Source organism: Aulostomus chinensis, chromosome 14 (genome assembly GCF_037954235.1).
Source record: "Aulostomus chinensis isolate RoL2024-O1b breed Wild chromosome 14, RoL_Achi_v1.0, whole genome shotgun sequence".
NCBI classification, from domain to species: Eukaryota; Metazoa; Chordata; class Actinopteri; order Syngnathiformes; family Aulostomidae; genus Aulostomus; species Aulostomus chinensis.
In genome coordinates this window covers 4,601,240-4,623,592 of record NC_141333.1, presented here as the reverse complement: position 1 = coordinate 4,623,592, position 22,353 = coordinate 4,601,240, and the positions used below count along the sequence as shown (strand labels likewise).

General features: G+C 43.7%; 1 pseudogene; it reads right to left on the bottom strand.

The window, feature by feature from the left end:
- Positions 1-5,119: 5,119 nt before the first annotated feature.
- On the bottom strand, positions 5,120-7,437 carry LOC147249498 (MORN repeat-containing protein 3 pseudogene; annotated as a pseudogene).
- Between the last annotated feature and the right edge of the window lie 14,916 nt (positions 7,438-22,353).

The following is a 22,353-nucleotide window of genomic DNA, read 5'->3' as shown; positions in this document are numbered from 1 at the left end:
TGCGAAATTCAAGGAAGTTTTCATGTTGAGGAGATAGACATCTATTTACATGGAAATGTTGCAGCTTGTTACTTCAGAGTGTACGAGCGTGTAAAACCAGCACGCTGGTTCCCTGCTGATCACGTCGTTCTTTGTAGTGTTTTAATACCACCCTCAACTACGATGGGGAGATGCAATGTCGGCTTATTACGTATTTAATGTCGGCCTGGATTAAAATGGCGGCTAAAATGACAAAAATGGAACATGTGGATATAAGAGCATCAGTGCTATGCTAACAGTGAAGCCTCTGACCTTTCTGTGCACCCCCTGACACACACACTGCCCCTCCCTGGACTACAGTCAGCTCTGGTGAGGATCTGAGCTCGGAGCTCGGCTCTCGATTTAGTTAATACAAAACATACAAAACTGTCTCTAAAAATCCTCCAAATGTGGGCGCTCCAAACCCCCTGTGGAGCAGAGAGGAAATGGAATGATGGCCCAGTGGAGGGAGAGCCACAGCGAATCAATACATTTTAGTTTTAATAGAGATGGTGGAGGGTCTGAATCATCGAACACACTCATCTGGAGGTTTTGAGGGGCCGTTTATTGACCCCATCACCTGGGAAAAAGTGTGTAGTGATCATGACTTAATCAACATCTTGATATTCTGCGCCTGTACAAGAGATGAATGATTGGAGCAAAAATCCAATTCATCACTAACATTGATAGAATGACATTTGTGTCCAAATTTTTAGAAAAGTAAGCTCATGGGAAAAACCCTTTCTAGGTCTATAAGAAGACTGCGGGGTCCACTCTGCTGCCTGTCAACACAGGGTCACCAGTTCAATTCCCTGTGTTACCTCAAGCTTGGTTGGATGTCTCCTTAAGTACAAGCGGGGTCTGCAGGTGGGAAGGCAGACAAGGTGGTCAGCAGGGATGCCTGTTGAGGGGGGAGGGGTACCGGGTGCAGACCACATTGTGGTAGTCTGCAGCCCTCCTTTCATCCGCAGAGAAGGTGGAGCAACGACTGGGGCAACTTAGAAATTGGGTGGTTGGTCGTGTGCAATTAGGGAGAAAATCAATCATTTTACAAATTACGTAAGATATATTTTAATAAGATGAAAACACAGATGAGGTCACTTTTAACTCAATAGAGTACAATTCTCCAAAAACACACAAACATGGGCAGAGTAAAGACGGAGCAGGCAGACACACCTGAGAACCTGCATGCTCTGTTTGAGGAGCGAGACCTGTTGTTACCTGCCTCGAGGCTGGGTTCACACACACACACACACGCAACTGCGCACACAGTCTGTGGCTAAACAAACCAACCACCCCAGGTGTGTGTGTGAGACTGTGTGTGTGTGTGTGTGTGTTTTTGTGTGTGGACAGGCGGACCCTCCATCAGCATCCTGTCACACACAAGATGTTTATCCAATTTGTCAAGATAATCTTTCCTCAAAGCGGCTGCCAAATAGGGTGCCTCAGCTCTCTGCTACACCTGGGGGAAGGTTCACCGATACCCACCTCTGGCCTGAAATGGAGGCCCACTCTTCCCTCTTGCTGGCAGGCAATTTGTGTCCCTGTTTGTCACTGGACAGAACCAAAGAGTCCACTTTGACTATTTAGTCTACTTGTCCTCTATACAAACTTTCTCATCAAAATATTGTGCAGACTTTCCATGGGGAGGCAACATATGGAAGGACATAGTAAGATTTAACTCTCTCCTCAGTAACAGCAGGTGTAGTGGTTTTTGTTCCATCAAGTTCCAGCTTTGGGGCCTGTATCTTTAACCTTTTAACTCCTAAGGGTGCTAAAGGTCAGGTTCGTCTAAAAAGTCCGACCCAAAATAAATCAAGACTCGTTCAGCAACTATCAGGTCTCCATGCAGGATCTGGGACTCTGACGTCAGAGATTATTCTCCAAGTGTCCCAGAGAACGTATTTATTTTTCACCTCGCCTATTGTTTCTTTGTAGATTAGACAATAGATAACGCATAATAGCAATGATCCTATCACAGAAACACCACTGTAGCCTTTCAGTAACTCCTTTATGATAACTTGGACTAAATTTGATAGAAATACCACACACTACATGGATTCTTCAAAAGGTTTTTCAGGAAGAGGTGTGGGCAGACAATCCTGGATTTTTTTTTTTTTTCTGGACCCATTGGTGGTTCTGCCAGGCTTAACTAATCTAAACGGTTCTTTTTTAATGTTTACGTAAGAGAAAAGAAAATACCCAACTCTTCCGCACAGCAATTCAATTGCAGTAAACTGCAGTTTTGAACTGTTAAGACATTCGAGTGATATTGCAGAGATGTGTACTCACTTCTGTTGGAGACTGCATTGGATTTGGAGATTTAATGCTCGACCTTGAGGCTTGGCCGCAAAAATGATAACTGGAAGGCAGAATTCTGACCAGAGGCAACACTCATGTACTGAGTGTAGTTCTGCTCAAATTTCCTGGAACAATGTCTGATATTTTCCTCCCAGATTAATCCTAATTTTGTCAGTTACAGCCATGTAAAAACTGCACCATGATTTGCATAATAAGGAATATACACTATGGCAATGCATGCATACAAACACACAGACATGGATGCAAAATTGCAGCGAAGACAGACTCGCAGGCTCAGGCTTGCATGTTTCTGAGCAAATACACACTTACATGCACGCGCATTGAGTCAAAAAATCCTGGAATGGAAAGCTGATGATTTTCTAATGAATGGTTTCATTGGCCACGGTGTGGATTAGAGTAAAGGGATTGGAGGGGTATATTTACGTGGTTTTAATGATTCTACAACTTTATATTTAGAGGTCTGTCTTATCAGCACCAATCATCTCTGAGCTTGGAAAACAAACGTCGGAGTCGAGTGACTGCGCGATTACACGCCTCCACCACACACACACACTGGTCTGTCACCTCCGACACCATCTGTAAAGTTAATGTGTAACATATTAAAATGTCTCTGGGGGAGAGAGAGATGAAAGAAAACTTAAACACTTACTTAGGTCATGATGAGCCCGTCCCTCATCAAACATTTTAACACGCTTATAAAGAAGTTTAGCCGAACACAAAGCGTCATGTGGACATATAAAATCCCACTCGTGCTCACTAAATGTTGTTCCTTGGCTGGAAAGACGGACGAAATATGAAAGTGCCGCAGATTTGCTTGTGATTAGCAGCAGTTTAATTAATATCAAACAAACTGTAAAATTATAAAAAGTGGTTTACCATGCCAAATTCATAGTGCGGAAAGAACTGCCCGTCCAACTCCCATACATGCGCATGTTACGTGAAGAGAGCGGGATCCTGTGACAAAGGCCGCTGCGCATTCCCTGTACACTTTTTTCAAAAGGCTGAATCAAACTTGCAGGTTTTATATCTACTCTTTACACACACACACAAAAAAAAAAAAATGTATGAAGAACAGATGGAACCACGTGATACAAACCATAAATGAACCAGTGCACTGACACATTTGAGTGCAGGGATCACGGGTTGAACGTTGCCCCCTAAAATCTGCGTCCCACTGCTTTCCTATGTTGAGATGCGTGAATTCTGTCTGGTGATCAATGCCATCACAGATTAAAGTCAGAACTCTGAGATCATAAGATTAAATAGATTAATGTCAAATCACAGTAAGAACTGTGAGATTAGTCAGATAAGACCGAACATAGAGATGGCATTAGAACTGTATCTCATGTGGGTGGATGGCAGGAAATAAATCACGCCGCCTCGTTCCGGGTTCTCAGCGTAACTTTCGGTAATCCTTAGACACACGACAGGCGTCAGCTCACTGGAAAAAGATTTTTGAGCTACATTTCATTCAAATAATAATTGTTCTTTCAGGTAGTAAAAATTATTGTTTTTATTTTTTGATGAAGTGAAAACATTTTAATTACACAAATTATTTGACATTAAAAAAATCTCTCAAAAATGCTCAAAAAAACAAGTTTAAAATAAATGCATCATTTAAAGATCATACCAAAAAATTGGAACATGCACATGCAAGAAAAAAGTTTGAACAAAGGTGATGCAACATGGTGGTTTTATTTACAGCTGAATCTACGCTAACCCCATACTGGAGCACCTGGACTGTAGGAGAACATTATACTTCTGCACCATACTGGCTGTGTCCCAGATTCACTGGTGTGGTGCTGCAATTATACAGATACAACACCACTTTGTTGTACGGCCTCTATGACCCTATGTTGAATTTCTTCCTGTGTTTGCAAAATGACGGTAAAAACAGAGCAAATGCATTTCATAAGTTTTAGATAATAATGGAGGAACAACAGTTTTCAATCAACTAAATTAATGTAACACCGAAAAAGAAAAAAAAAGTACAGAGGAGGAGATGGTTTGGGGATGAGTGACTGAAAAAGTAAGGTAAAAAACTGTAACTACCTCGCTCGTTTGGACTGACCAGACTGAAAGACTGCTCCAACACAGAAACACACACAGACTGCTCGCGGCACATTCCCAATCTGGCTGGCTAAATTCTGGTGAGTGAGGACATCATGCATTGTAGCTTGTGTTTCTACTATTTCTGTGCCAAGGGTTTTGGCCCTTGTCTGGCTCTTATGGGGGTCACTACTAACTGCAGAGCTAACGTTCCTGTGCATAAAACCAGACACTGAAGTGTCTGAAGATAGCTCAAATTAAAGAGTCAGGTTGTAGAAACAGGTCTGCTGGTTTTGTGATTAGTGTCCTGCCTTTAAGTGCAGCAGCGTCCCCCAGACCCCCAATGCCCCTCTGCTTGGTCCCTGGGCCGTCATCCTGTTTTGCATTTTCTTGTCTAGTGTGTGTTGTTCTTGTGTTGTCCTGCCCTTTGAACTCTCTGTGTTTTACTTTTCCTTTTAGTAATAAGTTTTGGCTCCCTTGTCTGCATTTGGGTCCTGTTTCGCTGTACAGCCGAAACAGTAGTTTAGCTGAGCAAAAGTGACACATCATTTAAAATTTTAAAATGTGAAGTTTATTTATCTGTTGCTTACTTAGACTAGCAACCATACCCCTAATATTTTTTAATTGAAAGAATAATAAATAAAAAAAACTTCTTTCTGTGTGGTTCTCCTAAGATACTGCCCCCTCCCCACACACCCCTCCACACATACCACCCACCCATCACCCCAAAGCAGGGAGCCCCAAACTTCCCTTTCCCTGGCCACCTGGACCCCAAGATCTTCTTAAATCCCTTCACTTGGGATAAGGATTTATTCCCTGCCGTTTTCCTGCTGGGAAACCCAGACCGGCCTCTCGCCAGCCACTTCTACCAGCTCTTGCGGTGGAATCCAGAGGCGTTCCCAAGCCAGCCGAGAGATATAATCCCTCCAGTGTGTCCTGGGTCAGCCCCGGGGCCTTCTCCTAGTTGACATGCCTGAAAAAACCCCAGATAGAGGCATCCATCCTCACCAGATGCCTGAACCACCTCAACTGACTCCTCTCAACATGGAGGAGCAGCGGTTTATGCTCTGATGGTGGTGGGAGTTGAAGATCAACTTGACAGGTTCCTCCCGCCACGTCTTCCCAACAGACCCTCACTCCACGTTTGGGTCTCCCAGGTCTGTGCGGCGTCTTCCCCTGCTGCCTGATCCAACTCACCACCAGATGGCGATCAGCTGACAACTCAGCTCCTCTCTTCATCCAAGTGTTCAGAACATACAGCCACAGATCAGATGATACAACTATAAAATCGATCATAGACCAATGACCTAGAATGCCACGTGCACCGATGGACATCCTTATGCTCGAACATGGTGTTAGTAATGGACAAACTGCGACTCACACAGAAACCAAAAACTGACCGCCACTTGGATTCAGGTTGAGCCAGCCGTTCCTCCCAATCACGCCCCTCCAGGTCAGGCTGTCATTGCCCATGTGAGCGTTGAAGTCCCCCAGTAGGACAATGGAGTCCCCAGTTGGGGCGCCATCCACCCAGGGACTCCAAAAAGGGTGGGTACTCTTAGCTGTTGTTTGGCATATAAGCGCAGACAACAGTCAAGACCTGTTCCCCGACCCAAAGGTGCGGGGAAGCAACCCTTTTGTCCACCGAGGTAAACCCCAACGTACAGGCAGAGTCTGGGGGCTATCAGAAAGCCCACCGGCCCTCTGCCTCTCACGCAGAGCAACTCCACAAAAGTAGAGAGTCCATCACCTCTCAAGGATTTGGGTTCCGGAACCAGAGCTATGTGTCGAGGTGAGACCAACTATATCTAGCCTGTAATGCTCAACTTCTTCCACCAGCTCCGGCTCCTTCCCTGCCCGAGAGGTGACATTCCATATCCCCAAAGCCAGCTTCCATAGCTGGGGATCAGACCGTCAAGGCCTCCACCTTGGTCTGCTACACACAGCACCGGACCCTTTTGATCCCTCCTGTAGGTGGTGGGCCCCCAGAGGGATGAGTCAATGTGTCCACTTTCGGTGGACCCAGTCAGGCTCCATGGGTGAAGTCCCCGCCACCAGGTGCTCGCCCATGGGTCCCTACACCAGGCCTGGCTCCTGGGCGGGGCCCCTGTAACCCTCTAGGCTGCGTACCCCAACTCTTGGTCCTTCCTCGTGAAGGGTCTTTTGAACCGTTCTTTTCTTTTCTTTGATTTAGAGTTGCTGATCCTCATCTCAGCAACGAACCAATCCAGTGAGAGCTGGAGTTAATGGTTCGATGAAGTCAGCAGGAGCAACTGGTGTTCATCCATTCATACTGATGGATCTTTACAGACCACCAACGAAGTATCCAGTCCCGCAGACACACCTGTATCTGCGGGACTGGATACTTCGTTGGTGTCTTTTCCCTTGATATCAGAAAGACTCCCTTGTTTTGCTATCCCATTCTCCCAAATACCTTTGTAAATCTGGCCCTTGTCAACGTAATAGAGCACTCCCTCACCATGTTGCAGGTCATCCTTCCAGAAGCCATCGTACCAGTCTCCATTTTTAAATTGGATGATGCCCATTCCGTTCTTCTTATCATTGCTCCATTCACCGTCATAAATATCCCCATTGCTCTCATACATGCATCCCATACCGCTACGGACATCATCGCACCAATCCCCCTGATAACGTGATTTGGCACTGTAGAAGTAAGTGCCATATCCATGCTTCTTTCCAGTTTTCCAGTAACCACTGTACTTTTCCTCATAGTGCGTCTTTCCTGGAATTAGTATGCCATAGACACCATACCCATCACGCAGTCCAAATTTCCACTCTCCATCATAAGTAGCACCAGAACTCTTCCACACCTGGGTTCCCTTTCCATGCCTCTTGTTGTCCTTCCAGTCCCCGGTGTAGCGATCACCATTTGCTGTGATAAACGGTCCATGCAATCCACTTTTTCGTGTTTTTGCATCGACCATTTTTGAGCGAGGACAAACGGTTCCCTTTTTGATGAGCGGCATCTTGGCAGTTTTCTATGAAAATACCTTGTGAAATTCCAAGCAAAGGTCCTATTTCCCTTGCACAAATATTCTGCTATTGAAGTAAACTAAAAGTCAGATAGATTAAATTTCAGAAGCCTCGGTATGGAATTTCAGTGATGATCACAGCATCACATTGGTTTCATTGAAGCACTTCTATGCTCTCTAGTCTTTGAAGATCTGTCAATCAGATCCTGAGTGTTGTCTTAGTCATCTTGACTGAGAATCAAGTGAAGACCACCGAGCCATCCAACCTCAATGTGACCTAACAGACAAAGTGACGTTCGGCAGCCAAAGCTGGGAAGGGCTTGAATCCGAAGGACTTGGAACTGCACCTTCTTTAGGTATTGTCAAGGCATTCGCCCAGTTTGACATTGATTGAACAAACACTCGTTTTGTCGAATGAACAGTTGTTGAGAAAATGAAGTAATAAGCAACAAATCTCCCTCTTTTTTTTAAAGTCAGATGTCTTCCAATCCTACTTCTAGTCACTCCTCATTTTGTGCACCAATCTCTCATGTCTGTTATTGGTGTTCAGTAGAAAATGGGACAAGAATGCTGCATGCACACCCCCCCCCCCACACACACACACACATATACACATATATACACACACTGAGGGTAACAAACACTGAAAAACAGTCTTGTCACACAAAAACAAGTAAATCTTATCTTCATCTGTGTTTTGTTGTTTTGATGAATCTTCGGATGTTTTCCTGCAGCGCCATGTGAGGTAAGAAGCCCTCACCCACACACACTGAGTTAGCAGAGGGGACCGTGGGACAGGTTTGGCAAGTTTTTTCCACCAGACTGGGACTGAACTATCAGTGCCCAGCTCACACGGACCTTATGGAAATCCTAACATCTCAACAACAGGTTACCTTTGTGTCCTCTTATCAGCACTCAGAAGTTGCTCAACAGGGGCACCAATACAAAAGTGTGTGTTGCAAGGAAATCAGTTGAAAATGATTAAGTCCAGATCTCACTTATTTACTTATCCATGTATTGTTCTGTGAATTTTGAGAAAACTGCAACTGCGTCACAAAAAAGGAAATGCACATTAGGTGTACATTCATCAGCTGTTTGGAGTGAATAAAATGGGCTTGGTAATGCAGCCCGAGGATGCAGATGCCAGTGCAGTAGCTTTGTGTAGTCGTAACCCTAACCCTTACCCAGTTAGAGTTGCCACCAAAAATAATAGTTTTTCGTTTCATTTTCTTATTCTTTAGTTTCATTAAATGAATAAATGGATACATAAATGAATACATTAATATTTTTTTTTTTATCAGAAAAATAAACATTTAAAAACCCAACACTCATAATATGGGTTATATCCAGGAATATATCTATATTATATATTATATCCATCGGTACCCTGCAGGAGGACCTGTTTTCATACCGCTCCACGAAAATTTGAGGATCAGGATTATGGCCGGTCTAACTGGAATTGGGGGCGGAGCGGCTGCTGGGGGATAGATAGTCCAGCTCCTGTTTCCTACTTAGGTGGGAGAAGGGTTCAGTTCCCCTATCCTAACCCCCAACTCTGCGTTGTTGGGATTAGATTCTACACGCTTGCCCTTTACCTGCAAAACACCTCACGGCTTGACAATCGTCGTCCTCCTCAGAAAAAATATTGTGAGAAATTATTTTAGCTGTCTCCTACTTCTGTCTAATGGTGAATTCAGCTTTTAACCAGACGGGGAAAAACAAACGAAAATCTCTATGAGCACGCACACACACCCCTAGACACCTGCTGCCCGACTCAACCTCATGCGCCCTCATCACATGTGTGTCTCTGTGCAGAGCTTGCAGACATTAAGTTAGCCAGCCTGTTGGAGTGATGAATAGGCTGAGGACAGCTGAGAGCACCTTCTGTCAGGGAAGCTGCCTCTCTGTAACTGGTTGCAGGTTTCCTCAGAATGGAAACCTATTCCAATCTTTTCAAATCAACATTCTTCAGTGGTCATTTTCTAGCCACAGTGAGGGTGAGCATTTGATTGAAATGTAGAAATTGCAGGTTGGAGATTCTGATTTTGTGTAAGTTGTAGTGTTTCACCACAAAAAAAATAGGGTCCCATCATTTGTGATGCAGGAAGGTGGTGGTGTGTCCTTTCGTTTGAAATTGAATTTGCACTTTTTTCCTTTTGCTGGTGGTGGTACACAAATCACTAAAAATCTATACATTCACAACAATAAGATTTCATTTTAAAAACACATAGATGCCCTTGTGCTCCCTCCCCACTGCTAAAACTCCTCGCCATCTGGTGAAAAAATGTCGGGTGGTCATCTATGGTGCTCCCCTGAGCAGTTGAGGGCTTGTATCAGCAGCGTGGTACGGTGAGGGGTCGATGTACAATTGGGGAGAAAAACAAGGGGAAAGAACAACAAGGCTAAAGGACACAGACCTTTTTAAATTCTTTGTCAACTCAGAAAAATCTGGGGTTGCTTTGCGGTGTGGATGGAAGCCTTGAGAACGCGATCCTCAAATAAATTATACACATTGACGGGTAGTAGATTAAATGTGGATAACTAAATTCAGGTATTGCTGGCCGTGTCCTTGCTAGTAGCATTTTAACAGTGGAATTGTTTCACGACGCAAAGAAAACATGTTAATGTTCAAATTGGCTTTTTTTTTTCTTCCTATAACAGATATGAGGGCACCTGGGGATTTATTTTCCGAGGTCGTTTTCATGCTGGACTCAACTTCAAGTCAGGAACATTAAGTTTCAATCTGCTTTTTTTTTTTTTTTTTTTTTAATAAAAGCTGATGTACCAGACTGTAAATAACCTGCGCATGCTGTCAGGAAAAGGCAGAGGAGTCTGAGGTCGTCAAGAAGCCTTTAGTTGTTTAGTTGTGGTGAACTTCAGTGTGTCATGTCTCTGCATTCGTGCACTCGTCAAATACAGTACGTGCATTTGTGTGAACGCAGCCATGCAGAAGATGTTAAGTGTCCAGATGAGTGTAAAATTGTTAAGTGTACTAAAAAAAGAAGAAGAAGAAGAAGAAGAAGGTTATTAGTATGCAGGGCTCTGGTTTGAGCGCTGTCCCAAAAGCACAATGTAATGGAGCATGACAGCTCCCTGGTTCCCTGGTGACCTTTGACCCCAATCACAGTGGTGTGGGACCCTGCCCTACCTTACTCCATTCTCACACAGACACACACACACACCTCAGCACATTGTTTCAACAGATTAGAGGAGATTGCCGGAAAACTCTGTCAGACGTGCAGCTTGTGTGCACAGCAGAATGAGTTAGAGACGGATGAAAAGAAACGTCCCACTTCCTGTCTGACTGCCCGCCTCCCTTATTCTTCTTAAATGAATTGGTCACATTGACTTTTCATGTCATAAATGTTTCTTTTTACATAAAGCTGTCTAATAAGAGACTAAAACGCCAATGGCCAATTTGAAAAATTCACTCGCATTACGTGGCAGGAGTGGATGGTTCACTGTGGTGAGGGTCCTGTCACACACCGACTGTTAATTGAGCCTCTTTCATGAACCTGAACCATCATCTTTCCCTGAACCAAACCAAGTACTTTGCCTTTTTATTCCATTTGTCCTTGAAAGGGAAAGGACGTTTTAACATGTTCTGATGTTGTTGGGCAGACATCCCTTCCCTGAGTAGAATCATTCCAGCCTGAACAGGGTCATTGGGTTTTAATGTGCAGTTTAAAGTATCACATCAGAGAAGGTTGATGGGGTGGTGGGGGGAACCAAAAAAACCAAAAAACCTCCTTCGCAAAAAAGATGAAGCTAATATGCTAAATAATTACTGGAAATACATTTTTATGATGTTTGATTTTAGGACGCAGTATTGTAGAAGGTGTACTCTGGCACAGTTGGTGCCCATACTGCTATCTTCTCTGTAGCCTAGTTTATTTGATCGAATTGTTTGATGGAAACAAACCCGTTACGGCTGCTGCCGCCCCCTCTCCCCAATCTAACCAATCGTCCTGGGAGTGGCAGCATAGGAATGAGAGTAGGCGTGTAAGGAGTGGACGCGGGAGGACGAAGATCGCAGACCTGAATTGAGAGCAGCTGCGGAAGGCCAGCAAGCCAATCTCCATCGAGATCCATCAGCCCTCCCCGAGTATAAAAAGGCCAAGGAGCGGCTGAGAGGGGGCTTTCAGAAGAGCCTGCTATTAGTTAGCCATTTTTCCTGTCTAGGTAGAAACTTGCTTATTTAGTTCCTTTTGCACTTGATTTAGTTTGTAAAACATTTTAGGTCGCTAGTAATTTTGGTTTGCCCTTATTTTTGACCTCCTTTGAAAATTCATTTATCCTGCCTTAGTTAAATAAATAACTTTAGTTAAATCAATGAACAATCTGGTTAATTTCACCGTTGCTTCCCCTTTCCCTAGCCGAGCTGGTCGGAACAAAACCTGTTTTGCATTTGTTTTCCTCCAATATTGCTGAATTTGGCTTGATATTTGGTCCATAATTAGATGGAAAAGCAACGGTGGAACCTAAGCACAATCCAAGTCACAATATCATTAGTTTCAAAGCATAATTGCCTAAGTCATATTTTGGCCAAAACTGAGATACCTGCGGGCGGCACGGTGGTGCAGTGGTTAGCACTGTCGCCTCACAGCAAGAAGGTTCAGGGTTCGAGTCCCTGCTCTGTCTGTGTGGAGTCCCTGTGCCTCCGTGGGTTCTCTCCGGTACTCCAGCTTCCCCCACAGTCCAAAGACATCAAGAGGGGACCAGGTTAATCCAGACTCTAAATTGACCGTAGGCGTGAGTGTGAATGGTTGTCTGTCTCTATGTGTTGGCCCTGCCATGGTCTGGTGACCTGTCCAGGGTGAACCACACCTCTCGCCCGAAGGCTGCTGGGATAGGCTCCAGCCCCACACCACACTTCACAGGAATAAGCAGAAGAAAATGGATGGATGGATGAGATATCCGCCTAACTCTACTCTTCTAAGGCTGCTGTCACTGTACCTTACAGGCTCAGTTTGGCCAAAATATGACATAAAAATAATATAACTAGGCAGCTATGCTATGAGGCTAACGGTATGTAGTTGCTTCACTTTTGTTTTAACTCTTTATTACTGTTTTGTGTACTTTTTTTCCCTGCAGGGGAAATCAGGAGTCAATGGGGAATCGATAGTATCAGTAAAATCTTACCAAAAAGATAACTTGGCCTCTGGTTCTTGATACAGAAATCAAATGTACTGAAGGACAATATTGTGCAACATGAGCTCAAACAACTGGTACAACTACAGTAATGTCCACACCTCATTTTACATTTGAGTGTCTTTGCATGCCTGTGACGAACTGGCAACCGCACCTCATGTCAGTTGGGATAGCCCCCCCCCCCCCCCCCACCCACACACACACACACACACACACACAACAACAACAACAAGTGATATTGAAACTGGATGGATGGATGTCTTTGCATGCTTGCGTCTGTTTAGGGGTCATGGGAAGTGATTTTTTTTTCGGTACTGTAACACAAGCATCTCTCATGGTTAAAATCAGCGTCATACAAATACACACATTTACTCATCTATTTTTGTGAGGAGAAAAAAAAAACCTGCAATTGCAAACACTAGTTTTTGTTATCTCTAAATCAAATCCCGAGTTGCAGATTGGACTCACCTCTGAAACACACACACACACACACACACACACACACACACACACACACACAGGCATCTGTCTGTCTATCTCCTGTGGTTAGTGTTAGTGGTTGTCAGTGTGTGTGGCTGCGAGATGTCTGAAATACTTGTGACAGAGGCTCACCCAAGTGGAAAAGAGGCCACCACACTTGTATGTAAGTACACGCACACACACACACACACACACACACACACACACACACACACACACACACAAGTGTGAGTGATGCAGATGTCCAGAGACAGTACACTGCTGGGGGTCATCTGGAAGCAGCTGCCTCTAGAGACAGAGGGCAGTGCGTGCACACACGCACGCACAAAAGTACATCATCATGTATCATTTGGTACACTGTCACCAAAATTCTCTCTTGATACATTTAAAACAAATTCTCATGGATAGAGGTCAACTTTAACTGCAGTGACACACGTCAAACATGTCAACAGTCCGTAGTTGAACGCAGGATTACCTGCAGTAGTAAAACAGGCAAACAAGGAACACTGTTGTCTCAGCTTTAATAGTCTCTTTAGCTGTCCATGAATTTAGGATTGTGTTCAGTCGTGATGCCTCTTGCTTCAGGTTAACTTGTATGCGTACGTGGCCGAAAAGTTGAATCCCAAGAAAGAGATTGCAACCATCTGTAATGGGGCGTATCCCCACCTGCTGTTGTGGATGCAGACGTACTGCTGTCCGTAGATCACGTCCTCCATGTACACAGGAACAAGGCAGTGGTGTAATTACATGGCCTCCATGAGCTACAACTCTGTAGGTAATCCAACTGAGTGCAGATTAAACATTAGAAATAAATAAGTCTATTTTAAAAGATGAAACCAGAAGTCTCTGACAAAATAAACATGGCAATGGTGGAGGACATCCTGATAACGTAACCATGGTGAAAAAGGCACATTGTTTGCCTTGGTGCCCGGGTGAGGTTACCGTGATAGCGGCTTTGAGGCAAAAAGTTCTGCCGTTGAAGTGTTTTCATTTTGTGTTGCTGCCAACACTGCCCCCCATGGTTTCTGGTGGTACTGCGCACAGATTGGTCCGTTTCTGCAAACTTTGAAGAAACGTGAAGAGATTCAAAGGAACTGAAGCGACAGAAGGCTGCATGAAATATTTAGCACACATGAGCCACATTTAGTTTAAACTGAGTTAATTTTGACTGTGAACATGTTAGCGCGCTTAAATCTGTTATTTTCAATGTTGATTTTTATGATTTTACTCGTATGACGCATATAAAATCCCGATTCTTTAATGTGATCCGGTCATTAATCTTCACCTTTGCCTTTTTTGTCCCTCCTTACGTATCCAATACTTCATCCGCCTCACCCTCCACCCCTCCACCTCTCCCCTCCACACTCTCCTGCAACTGTATCCAAGTAAGGCCAAGTGATGAGGGGAATGAGGTAAGGGGAATGGGGTGCAAGAGGGGGACTGGGGTGTAGGGGGGGCAGGAGAGACCACCAACCCCTGTGGAGAGCGCTGCTCCATTCCCACACCACAGGTGACTGCCCTCCATTGCTCCCTACATCCCTTCTGCCCTGCCTCCCTCTTTTTTGTCTTCCCTCCTTCGTCCCCACACCAGAGTGCCTCTCTCTCTCTCTCTCTCTCTCTCTCTCTCTGTCCATCTCTTCTCTTAAAGGAACAGTTTTGTCCAAAATAAAAACACTGTCATTATCAATCTGCACTTTTTTCTGTCACGGCAAGTAATAAAACGCGCGTGAGAATAAGCCCCTTGTCTTTGCTCTAAAAGCAAGAAATGCACGACAAATGATGAGGGAGTTGAGTTTTGTAAAATTATTCAAGGATAATATCACTGCTCCAAGTCACACTGTGGTTAGAATTAAGGCTTGGAAAAATTGTGTTACAGCTGATAAAAAAAAAAAAAATGGAGAAACTTTGTTTATGTGTTAATAATATTCATGTTTAGCCTCAAAACATTTCTCCTGCAGACATCTGATCAAGATTTTTGTCCGATTTTAGAGGTGTAACAGACTATTTCAAGTAACTCCAGACGAGGCAAGGTAACAAACAAGAATGCAAAATAACGTTGATTTCCGCCGAACTCTCTTGTCAGTTTGCAGTTGCCAGGTAAAGTTGCTTGACTTCATTTTGTTTGAGGAAAGAGGAAGAAGATGTCTGTTCTTTCCAGGCCAGCAAACTAATTACAACGAATATCTCCTGCCCCCACAACTCCACTTCCAAAGCTTGCACCTGTTTACAGCCTAAGGTCAGAGGTCATGGGTGAGTGGGGATCATGGGGGCTCACAAGGGTCATGTTAGTTGTGTGTGTGTGTGTGTGTGTGTGGGGTGGTAAGAGGGCTGTCAGAGGAGGCAACATTCTGTAAGAGAAACGTGACTTTCCTTTTGTTCCACCTACTGTACGACGAAGATGCGGGCTGATTTGAGCTCTGCTCTGCTCTGCGGGGGGCTCCTCCTCCGTCAGGGTACCAGCAAGCATTACAATAGGAAAAGTAAATTGTCTTGTGTTAACTGATGTAATGGTGCAGTGGATGTGTCAAAAAAAAAACAACCAAAAACCCAGTGTCATTCCATTAGAAATCACACAATTTTTTAAGTTCTTTTCTATTCCCATGCTCTCTTACTCTCAGTCTTAAACTATAGACATGTTGAAACTTTGTTTTATCCCATGATATTAATGCTATGGCAGCACGGTGGTGCAGTGGTCAGCACTGTCGCCTCACAGGAAGAAGGTTCCTGATTCCAGCCGCCAGGGACGGGATCTTTCTGTGTGAGTCTCCATGTTCTCCCTGTTCCTGCGTGGGTTCTCTCTGGTACTCCGGCTTCCTCCACAGTCCAAAGACATCAAGAGGGGACGAGGCTGATTGATCCTCTAAATTGACCGTAGGTGTGGCTGTGAGTGTGAATGGTTGTCTTGCAATACTCGCAAGTTGAAAAAAAAAAGTGGATATTTCATCAGAGTGAGGAAACGCTACCAATGTGCAGGAACCTTCGCGCGCACAGCAGGCGATAACTTTGAATGAATGTTGCATTTTCGATCTGCGAATGAATCTCAACCCAGCGGCAGCGGCAGCGGCAGCACGTCCTCTGCTGTTGATACTGCAGGCATGGAATTGGAATCGTTAAAAGTCTCATCAATTCCTATCCCTTGTTATGGTAGAAATTGTAACCAGCATAAACAAGATTTGGACTTTATAATGGAGTGGATCATGAAAAGAATTTGGTTGCCATTTTTAACCAGAAAAATGTAGCACCTTTTTAATTAAGTTATGACCATCCGAAACAAACTGTGATTTAAAAGTAACACGTTGTACGCATATTTAACGTACAAATTCTAACTGCTATTTTTCTCATGTGGAAAGTACAGTGTTTGTTTTTGACATGTGATGCAGGGACTCCAAATCTATATCATATATTAGGACCAGACTGGAATATTCAACATACTTCTTGTTATTGAATTTTATTGCTTCCTATATTTAAGAAGTAGCAGTTACAGCAACAAAAAAAAAAAAAAAAATCACACATTTTCTCATATTATATCATACACTGTGTGGATGTACCAACATATGAGGATAATTTCCAGTGACCCATGACGTCTTTCATAGGGATTTCCAACCCCGAATTTTTTTGGTTAAGCATCCCCAGAATTTCTCTCCCTTTTTTATTTGGTCCAAAACATGAGATCACCTGGCAGTGAGACATGAGGGTTCAAGTTCCACAATAGCCCTGCATTTATCATTCTGTGTGTGTGTGTGTGTGTGTGTGCGCTCGCAAGTGTGTCTATTATCGCACTTCATCTCCTGTTTGGGTTTCAGTAGGTTACACACGGTTGCTGAGAGGGGGGCTGCATGATTACCATTCACAATGCTACAATGAGCTCATCTGATTTCACACACACACACACACACACACACACACACACACACGCACACATTTCAAGGTATTTAATTGAACAGTGTGCATGTGTACGTAAACACGCACGGAGCACAGAGCTGCTGGAATAACAGAAACAATGTGAGCTCAGTCGTACAATTGTTTTTGTTTAGGTACAAGTTTTTCCATGACCTCACCTCAAGTTGCAATAACTGATCTTTCGGTTGAGATCACCTGAAAAAAAAAATGTCTTTGAGATCCAATGGGTGAAATTGGTAGCTGAACACTTGATGAAGTTAACGTTTCGTGTGTGGGCGACAGTTTGACGTGCGGTTGAGACTAAATAAACTCAAGTAGCTCATTAAACTGGATAAAATATCACTTGAATATGAAACAGGCTCTTTACAAAATAACTGGATGTCCTGTGTTTCTTTGACAACATGACCGTACCACACGGAAAAGATGTGCTACCAAACGCTACAATTCGCCGTGCGATTCATGACCTGCTATATTTTTCATGGCGGTATTTTCATTAGAGCATTAAAGTATCGCCAGATACCTCGGGTGAGTGGCCTTAACTGCATCAGATGACGTCAAGCTGTCACTGCAAAACTGCTTTCTTGGGATTGTGGCGAGTTTTGCAGTCATTCACGCCATGTGTGGGAAAACAAACGCCGTGTTACACATACAAGAATCATAGAAGTCATTTGTAAATGTCATCTGAACCTGGTAATCCAGAAATCCACTAGCAAACTTTGTCAAACCAGTGAGATCTGCACGGAGGCGGGGCGGAAAACCTTCAGGGTGCCTCATATAATATTATGTTACCATGGCAACTGCTGTACACCTATGTTTCTAGCAGACAACCACTAAAACCCATTTGCTGGACCACACACACACACACACAAACAGAGAGAGAGAGAGAGAGAAAGGTCTAGTCAGTAGATAACAAGATAAAGACAAGACAGGCTGGTATAAGCAGAAAGATAAAATGGCCGCTTGATAAACCGACGGCTAGAATCGCATCACAGCAAGTTTGGTCCTGGTTAATTTGTTATTGTTTTTGTTTTTTGTTGTTGTTGTTGTTGTTTTTTTCCAGTGTCGGGACACAGAGAAGTAGTCAGACAAGCAGGTCTGGAAGATTGTGAGACGGGTGAGAGGAACGGGAGCAGGGATGAACGGGTGCAATGACAGACATGGAAATCATTCAGATCGGAGAAAAGCTCATGACCATGACACAGAGACGCGAGGCAGGTCTCCGAGGCAGCGCGCCAGTCAAAAATATTAACGGTTACACAGTAGAGGAAGGCCAAAAAAAACCCAAAACAGTATCACAATATTTCACAGTAATGTTGTGAGCGGTGATATGAAAGTACTACCAGAAAACACTTTTCGGCCAGTAATGATTGATTTGACATTCAATTCTGAACACATGAAGACCAAGAAGAAAGACACCACGGAGGAGTAGAATCCTACCAACTCTAAATATTTATCTATACGTTACAGTAACTTCCCTTTTTTTCTTTCTCAGTATCGTATTAAAATATGTTTCATTATACAAACACGTGTAAAACTGCCGACCTGTCCAGGGTGAACCCCGCCTCTCGCCCGTAGCCACTGGGATAGGCTCCACCCCTCCCGCGATCCTTAACAGGAATAAGCGGAAGAAAATGGATGGATGGATGGAAACACGTGTAAAAGTCACAGCTGTATGGACCAGTTATCACTAGGTTATGAAGTATATCTATATATTAACCACATCTGCATACAATCTGGAGGAAATGCAAAGAAAAACATTCCAAACAGGCACGTTTAGTCCTGACCACCGGTCTTGATGTTGTAATGAAATACTGAACAAAGCAATCATGAAACTGCTCCAGGAGTTAGAGCAAGAGGGAGAGCGGTGAAAAGCACGGATACAGGCAGGATTCATGATCCACCTCCAGGATGAGTAAACGTAGGTGCTGTAAGAGGCCTTCGTGAATGTCCATGGAATGTTCATGTCGTACAACTGCAACTACAGGCCGACTTTCATCAGGAAGTGTATTCAATCCTACACATTCATGTGTATTGCTGCTGTAATTCTGCTCTTTTTGCTTGTTCTTCTTAAAGACATTATCCTCTCAAGGTGGGAAAAACAATTCCCGAATCTTCCCCAGTCATCCAGATTTCCACTAAATGGGTTTTTCCTCGTTTTCTGAAAGTTGGCCAGGTAGTTTTTTGCGTAATCCTTCACACAAACTTAACTTACCAACGAATGGCAATGAAAACACAACCTCCTCAGCGGAGGTAATTATTGAATTAGGTTGAAAGTTCAACCTAAGGCCTCCTCACATTTCACATCAGAGCTAAGCTGAGCTGTAATCCTTCAGTGTTCGTGTGTGTGTGTGTGTGTTTGTGTGTGAGAGAGAGAGAGCGTGCATGTTTGTTTTCGTATATGTGAGCAAGTGCTCGTGTTTTCACTTTCCTCTTCCCTCCACACCTCTTGTCCACCTCTTTCCCGCCGCCCCCTGTCACGCACACACAAACACCTGTGTGAGTGTTTTCAGGTGTATTTGGTTTGGTTTGGTTGGGAGGGAGTGGAGTTGGCTGTATTATCGCCCTGAGAACCCTCTGATCTCTAAATGCACTTGCTAAAACCCTGCTGCTTGGAGGAGGGTTTACACAGACGCAAACACACACACACACACACACACACACACACACACACACACACACACACACTTGCCAACAGGTGTGTTGTACCCAGTGAGAACACTGATTTGCTCACAGTGTGAAACAGCACAGGAAGGTTAGATTTATGCGTGTGTGTGTGTGTGTGTGTTGTTTTGTGTGTGTGTGTGTGTGTGTATGTGTGTGTGTGTGTGTGTATGTGGTGAACCTTCGTCGAGGTTCTTTGATGAAACGTCCTGAAAAGGTTCTTCTTGTCGCAGCAGCACCGGGTCTAATCCTGCCTGCTGACAGAGCCTCATCCCCACCACTTCCTCATGTACACACACACTCACACACGCACACACACACACACACACGCACACGCAGCAGCTGCCCAGGCTTGACACAAAGGGTTCAAACCTTAATTGGCCAATTATAGTTCTCTGAACTTTGAGGATTCTTGTGACAACTGACGTGTTTTAAATTTTACGTTAAGTGTAAAATGGATGGAAAAACCCTTCTGATAAACCAGTCGTTTTTACCAAAAATATCTGTTTTATTGTAAATAGTAAGATATTTTTGGAAATTGTAGTTTTCCACTGGAGCAGCAGGCTGCAGTTGTTACCTCTACGTGCAGCAGAGCGTGGTTGCTGCGCACCTCCAGGGAGTTTATGAGGGGAGTATTAGTGACTCATCTGCTATCAAACGAGAAAAAAATACGTGAGTAAGATGCAAACACACTGACAAGTTGAATCGAGTTTTGATCATACGTGACAAAATCACAAATCCCAGTTTGCTGCAGAAGGCCTCACGATCTATACAAGGTGTGACACCCTCTGTCCTCCCACCCTCCATCTGAGACGGGAAAAACGACAGAAATTTAAAAAAAAAAAGTTAATTGGTATGAAATACAAGACACCCCAGGAGGAGCCACGGTGGAGGATCCCTCTCTAGGCAGACAAGATCCTCTCTACCCAGGAGACGCCACCACGGAGGCTTCCAAAATCCCAGGATGCACCGCTTCATACAATGTAGAGAGAGAGATGAGTAAAGTTAAAACAGTTGAGGTTCTTCTGGACCCGGGAGGACTAGAGTGGTGGCAGGCGTCATCAGAACCACACGGCCTTGTCTGAGAAAGAGAGAGAGAGCAAGAAAGAGAGGGGGAGTAAAAAAAGACGTGGGAACAGAGACAAAACAACGTGATGAACAAAACATCTTCACTCCACTCCATTAAAATGTGTTCACATTTTTGTTAATTTGAGGAGAAATTTGCACGGCAAAAGCAAAGACATAGAAATAATATCCCTATTTGAGGCAAACCTCTGTTTTTTTTTTAAATTTTGTTTTCCATCTACTAATATTCTATTTTTTTTTATAAATTTTTTGCTGTTCAACATTTTGAAACTGCCAGATACTCGTCTCCCTCACCAAAAACTCCAGATTGCATCTCTAAATATGTCCTTCTAATCTCACGCGTTTCATTGCTCCCTCCTACGAGTACGTTAATATGTTGTTTTTAATTTTGGATCAGGATCAGCTTCCAAAATATTTGTGATGTGACAGTGTTTTGTGACTGGAGTTGGACTTCAGACACTGGTACTGAATTTATTTGAATTCACCAGAACAAAATTGAAACTGCACCCTCAAACAGTTGGGGTCATAAACACCTGAAGTTGTGTAACCGTCTCCACAACTGCTGTCGTTCCGCCTGATCGTTGGAGTATTATTTCAGTGAGAGCCGTCACTGGATGCAGTCATCTGGAAAACTGTGCAACTGTTACCTTCCTCCTCTCTCAACACCTCATCCTAAACAGTATTGTGGGCAAATACACACACACACACACACACACACACACATACAGAGGCTTCAACGGAACAGACATAATTGGGGGACACGCATGCTTACACACCCACGGATACTCAGGACTGGAATAAGGAGGACACATCCGCCTCCATGTTGTACATAAACGCAGAGTTTTCCCAACCAAGTCTACCTCAGGTATGGCCATGAGTCCCCAAAAAAGATTTCAGTCATTCCTGTGTTGCTGTTTTTTTTTAATATATATATATATATATATATATATATATATATATTATTATTATTTTGCAAACAAGGTTGATACAAGATGTTTCATCAAAAATCTTTTTGAGAAGGAATTTGATATTCAGTACAAAACAAAAGCATGACATAATCACAGTTGACATTCCAGGGATTCGCTCGAGTTTCCAAAGTATTTGAAATAAATGTTCCATTGTGCGCCGGACGCTGGTGTTTTGATGCAGCGTGTCGTTCACGCTTTCAGTCCAACAAAGCCCAACTGCTGTCTGGAAACAAGCATCCGTTGTTCCGACTCTGCTCATAATAAAATCTGTGTTGATTTCATTTAATGTGTCAAATTTGTGTTTGTGTCAGCTAACCAGTCAAGAATTTCTTTAGACTTTGAGTTCTCGTGAAAACCGGTATGTATCGGTAGGCTTGGTTGACGCCATCGCAAGAGCGAAGCAGCGGAGCCTGTGTCAGACCTCTGGAGGATATCTCGTTTCTTGATACAACTGTGACAGCCACAGCAAAATACTGAGGAAATCATTCCAAATCTTCATCTTTCAACCAAGAAGGTCATTTCACATGCTTCACCAAAATAAAAGTTAAAAAGAAAGAAGCATTAGAGCTAAACAAAGAATAAATCTGCCAGCACTGGCATGCGCGCCGCCTTGTCAGAACAGACACAAGCACGACTGTGAGCTGACTTCAAGGTTAAATCGCTCGACTGCACCGCATTTAATTACTCCACTTTTCATACTTTCTTCTGCTTTCAATTTATTGTCC